The sequence below is a fragment of the Elephas maximus genome, chromosome 9 (assembly GCF_024166365.1).
Source record: "Elephas maximus indicus isolate mEleMax1 chromosome 9, mEleMax1 primary haplotype, whole genome shotgun sequence".
NCBI classification, from domain to species: Eukaryota; Metazoa; Chordata; class Mammalia; order Proboscidea; family Elephantidae; genus Elephas; species Elephas maximus.
This window is the reverse complement of record NC_064827.1, coordinates 6027576-6040492: the sequence shown is the minus strand read 5'-3', so window position 1 is coordinate 6040492 and position 12917 is coordinate 6027576. Positions and strand designations below refer to the sequence as shown.

Here is a 12917-nt window from a genome sequence, read left to right as displayed (position 1 = left end):
GTCCTGCACCATCTTCACGATCCTTGCTATGTTTGAGCCCACTGTTGCAGCTAGTGTGTCCATCCATCTCAGTGAAGGTTTCACTCATTTTCAGTGACCCTCAACTTTACCAACCATGATGTCACTTTCAGTTCAAAGTGAGCGAGCCCGAGTCTTGCCATCCTCGCTTCTGAGGTGGGTGAAAGTATTTCACAGGAATGCATCAAACCAGACGGTAGGTAGGATTACTCTTCAGTTTCTGAGGAGGTTTAAAGGATGAGATTATTGGACATGAACCATCGTAACAGGAAACAAAAGAGGTAGAATAAAGAGAGTCAACCACAGACAGGGAATGGGAGATTTTAGAGCCCACAAGTATAGTCGGGAATAACCCACCACACACCGCGGGACTGACACACCTTTGGGTGAGGGGGAGAGTCTGGCTGTGCTTGGATTAAAAGATTCACGTAGAACCTGGGCCATCCTGGAGAGACTCTCCCCCTTGGGAAGCCCACGATTCTTGGACCTCTAAGCCAATTGGTGCATCCAAAGTGTGGGGTTGGTGAAGAATATTGAATATACTGTGGACTGCCAGAAGACCAAACAAATCAGTCGTAGAAGAAATACAACCAGCATGTTCCTTAGAAGCAAACATGGTGAGACTTGGACTTGCTTACTTTGGACGAATCATCAGGAAAGACCAGTCACTAGAAAAGGACATCATGTTTGGTAGAGGGCCAGTGAAAACAAGGGAAACCCTCAGTGATACGGATTGACACAGTGGCCGCAACAGTCGGCTCAGACATACCAGTGACGGTGAAGATGGTGTGGGATCAGGCAACATTTCCTCTGTTATACGTTAAGATTGCCACCATGAGTTGGAGCTGAACAGACGGCAGCTGCCAACGCTACAGTCTCGTTGGACACTAGCTGTAGAGGCTGGATTCCTGTTGGCTGGTCCTAACTGTTCCCAACCAACTTCAACCTCACTTGAATCCCAGGGGCTCTTCTGACTCTAGGGGCCCCAGAAGCTCAAAAGAAGTCCTGAGGTATAGGAATTGGGCACTGAATCCCATAAGTCTGGAGTTTCTGGAGCAGCCATATTGATGAGGCACCTCTAGGCTTGATGGACTGGGGTAACGTGGTCAAATATTTACCCACATTCCCTGTGGCCAAGTTTTCACCCTCAGTTAATGGCACCCTCCCTCAGCTATTTTCTGCAGCCTTTTGTAATCAGGTTTGATGAGTAAAGGGTAGAAAATGTAGTAGCTTCCCGGGCACTTGAACTGAGTAGCAAATGTAATGCATTCCTGGTTCAGTTCGGTCCAGCAGGTGTTGCTCAGGCACCTACAGTGTGCCAAGCTTGGTGCCAGGAGCTACCAAACGCTTTGCCGTCGAGTCTATGAAGACAGAGTAGAACTGCCCCATGGGGTTTCCAAGGCTGTAATCTTTACAGAAGCAGACTGCCACATCTTTCTCCTGCAGAGTGGCTGGTGGGTTCGAACCGCCCACCTTTCAGTTAGCAGTCGAGCACTTAACTGCTGTGCCACCAGGGCTCCTTCCAGGGGCTGCAAGGGTGAGCAAATCATGTCCCTGCTTCAGGGAGCTTGAGATGGAAGGGGCTCCACAGAGGCCTGTTGGGGGGTGTTATGGATTGAATCATGTCTCCCCAAAATATGTGTTGTAAATCCTAACCTATGTACCTGTGGTTATAATTCTGTTTGGGAGTGGGCTATCTTTGTTATGTTTATGAGGCAGGATTAATGTAGGGTGTGTCTTGAACCAAACTCTTTCGAGATATGAAAGAGATTAAACAAGGAAGGAGCAAGCAGAGAGAGGGGAAGAGATGCCAAGCCACATGGAGATCTTCAAGGGCCAAGAAACAGAAGCTGAAGAGACAAGGACCTTCCCTTTGGAGCTGACAGAGAAAGAAAGCCTTCCCTTAGAGCCAGCTCCCTGAGTTTGGACTTCTAGCCTTCTAAACTATGAGAAAATAAATTTCTGTTTGTTAAAGCCACCCCTTGTGCTATTTCTGTTATAGCAGCTCTAGATAACTGAGACAGGGTGTAGTAGAGATCCAGACTGAGCTCAGCAGGTTTCCACCTGGGAAAGGGCCTGAGAAAGTCTTGATGGAGGAGGGAGGCATTTTTAACTAAGGTTTTGAGAAGGGCATAGGAGTTCAGTAGGCAGCAATCGTAGCAACAAGTATTAGAAAGAGGAGAATCTGTGAAAACAAGGGTACGAAAGCAAGAAAGTGCAGAGCATCTTTAAGAAATAGCGAGGAGTTTGAGGTGATTGGATATGATGAGTTTGAAGGTGGTGAGGAAGTACAGCTCAGGAAGCAGATGGATTACTTACTCCAAAGTTTTCTGAACAGACTGAATCAAGGGACTACTTACAGAGCTATGCAGGATTAAGGAAGCCAGCAAGGAATGGTGAGGCACTCAGGGACTGATAACTAATTGGGTCATTGACACACAAAAGCCAGTTGTTACTTCTGTATGCTAACAATATACAATTGGAAACTGAAATTTTAAAAATATTGTTTATAATAGCTCCAAAGTGTAAAAGATTGGGTATAAATTTAACAATACATGTACAAGACCTGTATGCCGAAAACTATCAAACTGACAAAGTCGGAGAAGACCTAAATAAATGGACAGACATACTTGTTTGTGGATTGGAAAAGTCAACATCGTGAAGATGTCGCTCACTGTGATTTTTCCACATGGTCTGTCCAATATGTTGGCTTCAGGGTGACTGGACTTCTGACCTGGCACTTCAGGACTTCAAAGTGCGTGTCCCAAGAAAAACCAGCAGAAGCTGTGCGGCCCGTTCTAACCTAGCCTCAGACCCACGCCCTGTTACTTCTGCTGTACTCCGTTTACCAAGGCAGTCACAAGGGCCCACCCAGGTTCAAGGGAAGGGGATAGAGTCTCTATCTCTTGATGGGAGGAATATCAAAGGACTTGTGGACATATTTCAAAGCCACCAGTGGAACCCAGGTCTTCTGGGGGCAGGAGAGATACATTTATTTTTCCGACTTTGGATCCCATATTGAGGTCTATGTCCAACTCGAGTTTCCTAGGAGGTACTTGTAGATTGAGCCTGGCCCTTGGGAGATAGAATTAGGCAGGAGACAGAGATGGAAATTGATGCTATGGTAGCAGGTAAGGTCGCCCTGGGAGAACATGCAGTCCCAGAAGAAAGTGGAGGACAAAACCCTTGGGGAGCACCAACATTGATGGGGAGAGACAAGTCATGAGGGGGGAGACGGAGCGCTCACTCAGCCTGGCTGGGCTCCTCCACACATCGTTTGGTTTTTACACTTAGGGTGTTGCAGTCTAAGAATTCTTTCTCTGGATACCAGCCTTCTCTTAGCAAAAGAGAGTCATCTTTTCAGCCTGACTGGACCATTGGTTAACCCAATGGAGAGTCCTTTCCCAACTCTGTGACCCAACTGCTGATTCTTAGAATCTTCTGCCTTCACCCCTCCCCTCCCAAGGCATCTTAATCTCCACAGACCCCCCAGGCTATCTGTGCAGGAACCATGGGGTTCAGGTTGCTTCTGTTCTGGAGGTTTTCACTTTAGGACAAGGAATTCAGTCCCCTGCCCTCTTCCAGAGAATCCCTGGGTGCTACAAACTTTGGGCTACTAACTGAAAGGTTGGCAGTTCGGACCCACCCAGAGGTGCCTCAGAAGACAGACCTGGCAGTCTGCCTCCGAAAGGTCACAGACTTGACAGCCCTATGGAACAAGTCTACTCTCCACTCACGGGGTCACCATGAGTCGGAATTGACCTGATGGCAACTGACAACAGCAGCCCTCCTCCAGGCGGGTATTTTCCGTGAAGTGAAAGACCCCTTGAACCAGGTGTTAGGAAAGCTTCTTCTCTCCGGTGACTTCAGAATGTCCTTCCAAATTCCAGATTTGTCCCTGTAATGAGCCCTCAGTTCCAGACCTCTAAAGGAGAACTGGCCATAGTGTGGGAGCTGGCCTGGTTCCTCTTTTGTGAGTTGCCACAAGGAAAGAGGAAGTGTCCTGCATTTCCGTGAAAGATTCAGGTTCCAAGCCAGGTGTGGCCGCCTTCAGATGGAGCCCTGGCCTTCTCCCTGAAAGGTGCCGGTGTCAACTTACCCAGGACAGTCCGAACATTTTGGCGGATGAACCATAATACACACCAGCTGGCTCCTGACGGATTGAGAATTCAGAGGTTTGGTGGGTCTAGGTTGAGCAAGAAATTGAAATAAAACAGGGCTTGCAGCAGGAAAATGGACTCATACTCCGTCTCACCCAAACTCTGAAATAAACCACCCTTAGGAGTGTAAAAGACAAGTCAAGGAGTGGAGCAAGATACCTGCAATACTAGAATATTCTAGGGGGGCAGTAGTGGTTCAGTGGTAGAATCCTCGCCTTCCATGTAGGAGACCTGGGTTTGAATCCCGGCCAGTGCACCTCATGTGCGGTCTGTCAGTAAGGCTTTGCATGTTGCTGTAATGCTGAACAGGTTTCAGCAGAGCTTCCGGGCTAAGGCAAAGTAGGAAGAAAGGCCTGGAAATCTACTTCTGAAAATCATCCAATGAAACCCTGGTCACAATGGTCCAATCTGCAACTGATCATGGGGTGGTGCAGGACCCGGCAGCATTTCCTTCTTTGGTGCATGGGGTCACCCAGAGTCAGGGGCCGACTTGCTGGCAGCTAACAACGACACCATCTTGGCAAACCTTTCCCCAACCCAAACCCCAGATCTGGGATTCTCCATTCTTCTCCTGCCTTTCATGTCTCCCACTCTTGATGAAGCTTCTTTTCTATCTTTTAATTTAATATGGCTTCACTTCTCTGTTCAGAATCTGAGCCTCCCAACCACTTTATCACCGTCTTCTAACCCAAGCTACACACCTCAGCCAGGTTTATCTGTAACCTAGGACTGCCCTTATGCAAACATGTTCAGTGACTCTTCATTTCTCCGCGAATAGCTAATCTTTGCACGTAACTTTATAGTTTAACACATGGTTTATCGTGTTGAATCCTCACAGTGTCCTGGCTAATATGGAAGGGGAACTGGCATCAGGGAAGTATCAATCCTCCTTCCTGGTATTCCAGGCCTTTCGTGGGACATCCCAACTGATTTTCTAGTGTTAGGTCTCTAAGCCACTCCGTGAGCACCGGCCACACAGTTTAGTGAACACGCTCTTATCTCCCCGGTATGGAAGCAGCAGCACCTAGAGGTCAGGCAGACCTGGGTCTCGAGCTGGCCCTGTGTCCTTGGACAAGTTTCCTAACCTCTCTGGCATTACTTTTTTATCTGTAACTTAGAAGTTTATTGAGATCAGACAGTTAAACGCATAATGCATTATAAAAATGCTTGGAACGGTAGGCTCTTGCCACATTTAGCGTCTTCGTTTCCCCCACCCCTTTGTCTTTGGATGTTCTTCTGGACATTCCTTTTTCCCCATCAATAGTCCTACCTGTTGAATTCCTATTCTCACATCAGAGCCGTATCTTAAATTCTGTCTTTCTTAATCCTAATGTGAATTTCTCTACCCTTGAACTCCTGAAAGGTCCCTGGGTGGCACAAATGGTTTGCATTCGACTGCTAACCTAAAGGCTGGCGGTTCAAAACCACCCAGTGGTGCCATGGAAGGAAGGCCTGGAGACCTGCATCCATAAAGATGACAGCCAAGAAAACCCTTTGGAACAGCCCTACTCTGTAACACATGGGGTCTTCATTAGTTGGAATTGACTTGACAGCAATGGGTTGGTGTTTTTTGTTTTTTGTTTTTTTTTTGGCTTGAACTCCTAAAACGTTGGGGAGCCCTTCTGATGGGACTGGCAGTTTCTCTTGTCTGTTACTGTTGTGCTCTGCCTATTACAGTGTAAGTTCTCAGGGGCAGGGGCATCATCCTCTCTTTGGCCTCACCCTCTAGCGCTTCAAGTAGCGCTGGTTCTAAACAGTCACCCAGATAACATTTGTAAAGTTGACTCAAGACCACAAAGAGGCTTCATGTGATCACAGCGACCATTTCTGATTGCTGAGGTATTTGCTTTGTGGCTTCCCCTCTCCAACTTACCGTCTTTCCCCACCATCTTCAGCTGTCGTTTTGTCAATGGAGCCAGCCCTGGGTGGTACAAATGATTAACAAGCTCGGTTGCTAATGAAAGGCTGGAGGTTTGAGTCTTCCCGGAAGCACCTGGGTAGAAAGGCCTGCTGATCTACTTCCAAGAATCAGCCTTGAAAACCCTGTAGAGCTCAGTTCTACTCTGACACACATGGGGTCGCTGTAAGTCCGAGTTGACTCCAGGTCAGCTGGCTTTTTGTTTTAACCAAACAGAAAACTCCTTGCCATTAAGTCGATTCCGACTCACAGTGGTCCTGTAGGAAAGAGTAGAAATGCCCCATTGGGTCTCCAAGGCTGTCACCTTTACAGAAGCAGACTGCCTCATGTTTCTCCAGGGGAGCAGCTGGTGGGTTCAAACCGCTGACCTTTCGGTTAGCAGCTGAGCGCTTAACCACTGCACCACCAGCGCTCCTTTGTTTTAACCAGGAGCTGGTATCTCACAAGGCCGTGAAAAGGTTGATCTTCTCTTAAATGTGTTTCCTAAATGCCTCTGTGCTCTCCAACTGGGACACTTTCACTTATTTAGAATCTATGATGATGGCGGCCTCGTGTCCTGTCCAACTCCGACTCTGTTAATTCAGGGTCTGTGGCTTCTTTCACATGGAAGAGCCGTCAGTTCCACCCTGTCCACCCAGGAAGAGTGAAAAATGTCCGGCCACTCTGCTTCCTGCACGGCTTTCAGCCCCAGGCCCTCCCCAACCCCAGGGGAAAGGCGAAGTGGCAGGAAGAAGGCCGAAGAGAAATTTCTCACCTTGCACTTTATCACATCTAATCCTCACCCCAGTCTCTGAGCCAGGGATCAGTCCTTCCTGACCGATGACAAAGCTGAGGCACAAACAGGTTGTCATATGTCCTTTGTACCCATGCTAGGATATGAATGGTGGTGCGGAGTTCGGGCCCCCGTGTCTAACTCTGCGTTCGTGCTCTCCCACTCTCCGGTCTGTCTGAGGGTCTTCAATTCCTTCCCGCTGAGCTTCCAACGCTGGTGTTTGTGTAACTGTTAGTTCGGAGACAATCAGCAGCTGAGCTGAAATAAGCATGACTTGGGTTTCTGCCTTCTCTAAGCAGAAGTTTCCGTTTACCCCTCCACCAGGAATGTGTCTTTAGGCCTCCAAGTTTTTCACCCTAAATATCTCTATGATTTGAGTGGTTTTTAAGGAAATGAGAACGATAATAAGATGAGTACATTCTGAAACGAGGCTGATCCATGACGTTGGTTTAGATCACGCAGTGCTTCTGTGTGCATTTTCTCCGTTGGTTCTCACGGTATTCCTGAGGTGCCTTGCATGGAGTTTGCAGATGAAGCAACCCAAAAGGAGAAGGATTAAGTGACATAGCTAAACTCTGGTAGAAATGGAATTAGAATTCAGAGTCCTCTTTCCATTATACAACCCTGCTTACATTTTACCTGCACCAGGATATGAAGGCTCAGTTCTAACGTCTTCATTAACTGGCATTTCCATGAAGTGCTCTCAGGCTTGTAAACAATTCCATGGAAATCAGAAGATAGCTACCTATTTGTGTTCACTCTTGAGCTGACCTCCACCTTCTCTCCTTCTCCTCCCCCCTGCCTTCCCACCCTTGCTCCTTCCGCCTTCCATTGCTAGGCCTTGTCCATCTCCTACCCCTGGAGATGCAGAGATGCGTGTGGGATTGGCCCTCACTAGACCATGAGCCCCTTGAGAGAAGCGTCCTTATACCACCCATTTTTATGTCGTTACTGCCACCCTGGTGTCATAGTGGTTAAGAGTTTGACTGCTAACCGAGAGATCGGCAGTTTGAACCCACCAGCTGCGCCTTGGAAACCCTATGGAGCATTCTACCCTGTTCTATAGGGTTGCTGTGGGTTGGAATCTACTTGATGGCAATGGGTTTGGTTTACTCTTGGTATATTATGGTTGGAGCCCTGGTAGCGTAACGGCTAAGCACTCAGCTGCTAACCAAAAGGCTGATGGTCCGAATCCACTAGCTGCTCCTTGAAAACCCTAGGAGGCCGTTCTTGTCCTGTAGGGTCGCGGTGAGTCAGAATTGATGCAACAGCAAAGGGTTTGCATTATGGTTAAGGAGCCCTAGTGGTGCAGTGGTTAAGCACTCAGCTGCTAACCTAAAGCCCAGCAGTTCTGCAGGAGAAAGTCCAAGAGATCTGCTCCCGTAAAGATTTCAGCCTGGAAAATCCTGTGGGACAGTTCTACTCTGTCACACAGGGCTGCTATGAGTCGAAATTGACTCAACGGCACCTAACAACAACAAATTTAGGGTGAACTGCAGTAATATATAGGGGAAAAAAAAGAAAACAACTTTGCTTTGCATGTATTTGCATTGGTGAGATTGTGGGTGAATTTTTGTACTTATTTTATTTTTCCAGTGGAGCTGTGCTAATATTGTTTGTGCAGTAAATACATTAAAAAAAAAAAAAACTTAGCAGACTCAGGGGCATCTGTTTTTAAGCCACCATTCACGTGAAGATCTTACAACAGTGGAGCTACTCAGCTCTTCGGGGAAGGAAAGAAACATGATGAAAGGGTACAGATAAATTGTGGTGTGCGGGCAGGGGCGGGTTGACCATCCGCCCCACTTACCCAGTATGCACGTGCGCACTGTTACAACTCTGTGCACTTTTTAGTTTCTGGTCATCACCATTTGTCTTAGATTATCTCCCAAAGAGCAAAAAAGCACGTTGCTTATCTGCTTAATATAGTGCCTAGCATGATGGCATGGGAGATAACTATTTCAGTGATAATTAAAAATACCTTTCCTTTGCCAATAACTCTTATTTAATCAACCCAAAATTAATATATATAGACCGGAGAACTATTCTGGGGCTTTGATTAAAAACCTCAGTAGATTGTGATCTCTTTTCTACAAATTGTCCTCAAACCAAGAACAATGCTGTTTTCATAAATGTGTCAAATGCGATCCAACTACTATTCCTGGGTTAATTTTTGTAACTAAAAAGTGTGTGCGTAAGAACAAAGACTGGGTAGGAAAAAAGAGGAGGGATGGAGGAGAATAGGTTGATGTGATTATATGTGGCTTTTTGTATTTTTGTGGTAAAAAAAAATATAAGAAAACACCAATTCCACATTTTTTACATGTACAATTCAGTGACACTGGTTATATTTATCATATTGTGCAGCTGTTACCACTATCCATTTCCAAATTGTTCCACCACCATAGGCAGACACTTGGTGGCCCCTAAACAAAGGCTTCCTCTTTCGTTCCTTCTCCCACTCCTGGTAATCACTGATACGCTTTGGTCTCTATACATCTGCCTGTTTCATGTAAGTGGGATCATACGATGCTTGTCCTTTTGTGACTTATTTCACTTACATGATTCATGTACACAATGTTTTCAGGATTCATCCATGTTGTAGCATCTATCAGGACTTCATTTCTCTTTGTGGCTGAGTAATATTTCATGGTATGTATGTACCACATTTTGTTTATCCATTCATCTGTTGATGGACCTTTAGGTTGCTTCCACCTTTTGGTGCTTTGATGAACATTGGGATCTATATCTATATATATATATAGATATAGATATGAATTTTTTCTTTTATTTTGATTTCCAGTGTTGTTCCCTGAACAATAACTTTTTATAAACTTAGGGGAAAAGAATTTTTTTTTAATCTCCCCAGAACCTCTAAGACTGGACTACTGGACTGGCAGGTGCTTTTTGAGACAAAATAGGAGGAAGAGATGACATTTTCTTTTAAACTTGAAGCTTTGAACTTGAAGAAATTCCTGGATGAGGTCTTCATTGCTTTCCTCCCATGCTTCTGCCTTCCCTGTGTCACCAGCATGCTTACCTTAGCATAAGAACCAGAGAAAGCACGGCCAGCCTCCTCGAAGCTAAATGAGATCATATGATCCCATTTGAATGTGTAGGAAACTAAGGCTCAGAGGTGACCACAGCATCTTGGGCATTAGAAGGGACCTCCCAAGGCATCTAATCTGACCCTTTCTCCCCATACTTCCAATCCCACCACTTGACAATTAGGAGAGGCTGAAGTCATGGCCTATGAAACAGTGGTGGCTCAGGGGTAGAGTCCTCACCTTCCACGTGGGAGATCTGGGTTCAATTCCCGGCCAGCACACCTCATGGGCAGCCACCACCTGTCTGTCAGTGGAAGCTTGTGTGTTGCTAGGATGCTGGACAGATTTCAGCAGAGCTTCCAGACTAAGACGGACTACGAAGAAAGGCCTAGCCATCTACTTCCAGTGAAAACCCTATGGATCACAGTGGTCCGGTCCCCTTAGGCATGGGGCTGCCATGAGTCGGGGCTGACTCCATGGCAGCTCAGAACAACAGCAAAGTCATGGCACAAGTTACACACTTGGAGCCAGAACTTGAGGCTGTTCTTCAAATGCCTGTGTGCTTCTGAAGCTACCGCTGTACCTGCTTGGGATCTTCTTGCCTGTGTAGGGACAAGCAGCCCGAGAATGGTGTCCCGGTTCTTGCTGGGGCTACAGGGGTCCAGGTAACTGCTTTGTCTTTGGGGATTCCTTGTTGGCCCCGCTGCAGGTTCAGTGGGCAGTAACATTCAGGTGGTCCTTCATCTTTACCTTTCTGGGGCTGTTGTGGCTCTAGCAGGGGGTCTAGCCTGCACGTCTCCCGGCTAGTAAGTTATTCCCACCAGCCTTTGGCTTGGGGACCCTTCCACGAACCTTAATCTAGTCCAAGGTTCTGACTCAGGAAATGGAGAGGGCAGGGTTGTGCTCCATGAGATCCTGACCTCATCTTGGAACCTGGAAAACCTTCCAATGGTTTTTCTTATCCTGCTTCTAATATGCCCAAACTCTGACGAGACCAAGATAAAACACTGGGTAATTTATAAGGTTGTAACTCCTGTTTAAGGTCAGTTATTGGCTACTTCTTGTACTTGAGAGTCCCAGGGTGACATCATCCTTGAATCTCTCAACGGCTTTTCCAGGACTTAATTGGCATTTATATTATTCTTTTTTTCAGTTAAAAAAAAAAAGTACTGAAGCACGGTTTGTGATACTCACCTTCAAGAACAAGCTTGATAGGAAGTTTTAATTGCAAATAAATTTAAAAAGACCTGTTGTCATCCAGCTGATTCTGACTCATGGCAGCCCTGTGTGTGTCAGAGTAGAACTGTGCTCCGTAGGATTTTCAGTGGCAGAGTTTTGGGAAATAGATGGCCAAGTCTTTCTTCAGAGGCGCCTCTGGGCAGACTTGAATCTCCAGCCTTCCCATTAGCAGCCAAATACGTTAATTGTTTGTACCACCCAGGTACTCCACAGTTGCTAAATATAGCACCTATTCGTGGCTTATTTCACCTTTGAGAGGTTTCAAACTACTCCATACGGAGACTCTCATATCTGCCCTATAAAAGCCCTTACCTGATCAAGGACTAAAAAATAGCAAGCACAATTCTCTCCACCCCTCCTGCTTTCATTTGGGGTGAAGAGGATTAAAGGCACAGTTAATCGTTAGTAATATAAACCCTAAGATCAGAGCACATGGGGTGCTTTTGCTACTCACACAGTGCTTTTGTGGCTGGTCTGTTAGCAGACACACCCCTTCATTTCTACAGGCAGAGCTTTCTTCGAGACCCGTTGCTGTTGCGTCGATTTCCAACTCATAGCGACCCTAATGGACAGAGTAGAACTGCCCCATAGGGTTTCCAAAGAGTGGCGGGTGGTTGGATTCAAACTGCCGACCTTTTTGTTAGCAGCCAAGCTCTTAACCACCGTGCCACCAGAGCTCCTTTGCCTTAATCTCCCTGTTTTGTGCATACACTACAGGATGTATTTCTGATAAGCCTTTTAAAATCATATTTGGAACAAGGCATACTACAACAAGCATACACACCTAAATGTATCTATTCCCCAAACTGTAGCTAAGACAAAAGCAACTCTGTTATCAACCCTAATTGGTTCACAGTTTGAAACCTAATGCTGAGACTAGTAAGTGCGCAGGAACACCAAGGACTGAAACGTTTTAAGTGAATTAAAAGAACAGGTTGCACCCACTTCCTACTTTATAAATGGCACATACCTATATGATGCTGTAAGGCTACTCTAAAGCCTCCAAAAACAAATAACGTTCCTTCTCAGACTCTTTAGGTGGCTTCAAGTAGGTTTGGGGCTTGTGTGTCAAAGAAGGAGCCCTGGTGGGACTCGACAGCAACGGGTGGAATAAGGTCAGGAAAATAAAATTAAGCCGAGGGTGAGGTTACTGCACACAGTGCATATCCTGAGAGTTTCATCTCTTCGGTCTGTTAGGTGTCTGGGAAGGGTGACTGAATTTAAAGGAAAACTCTAGTAGTGATTATAAAGGGAGGGAGCCTTGATGGCGCAATGGTCAAGCGCTCAGCTGCTAACAGAAGGGTGGGCGGTTCAAACTTACCCAGTGACTCCTGGGGAGAAAGACCTTGGCCACCCGCTTTTTGTAAAGATTAGAGCCCAGGACACCCAATGGGGCCCTTCGACTGTGTCACATGGGGTCGCTAAGAGTCGAATTCACATCTCTTTTCATTGCCCTAGAGTTCTTAGCTGTGCCCAGACAACTCTGAACTTTCTCATACAAATCATTGGAGTTTGTGGATTAGCATAAATATAGGGTTGCTATGAGTTGGAATCGACTCGACGGCAACGGGTTTGGGTTGTTTTGTTTTGTTTTGAATTAGCATAACTGGTGATGTCCTTCTTGAATCTTCTGGATTTTGGTTCATTTTACTCCTGATTGGCATGTTGTCACCAGGGGTTGATAAAGGGAAATGGGTGTGAAAGTCCATCCAGCCCTTTTTATTTCTTGGTTTTGAAAAAAGAGATGTGGGTTTGACAGAAGG

The 12917-nt window shown here is 46.3% G+C and overlaps 1 protein-coding gene across 1 annotated transcript in view; it reads left to right on the top strand.

Moving 5' to 3' along the window:
* SLC1A1 (solute carrier family 1 member 1) overlaps positions 1 to 12917 on the top strand; it is an 88302-nt gene that overhangs the window by 22603 nt on the left and 52782 nt on the right. The gene's annotated exons all lie outside the window — the stretch shown is intronic.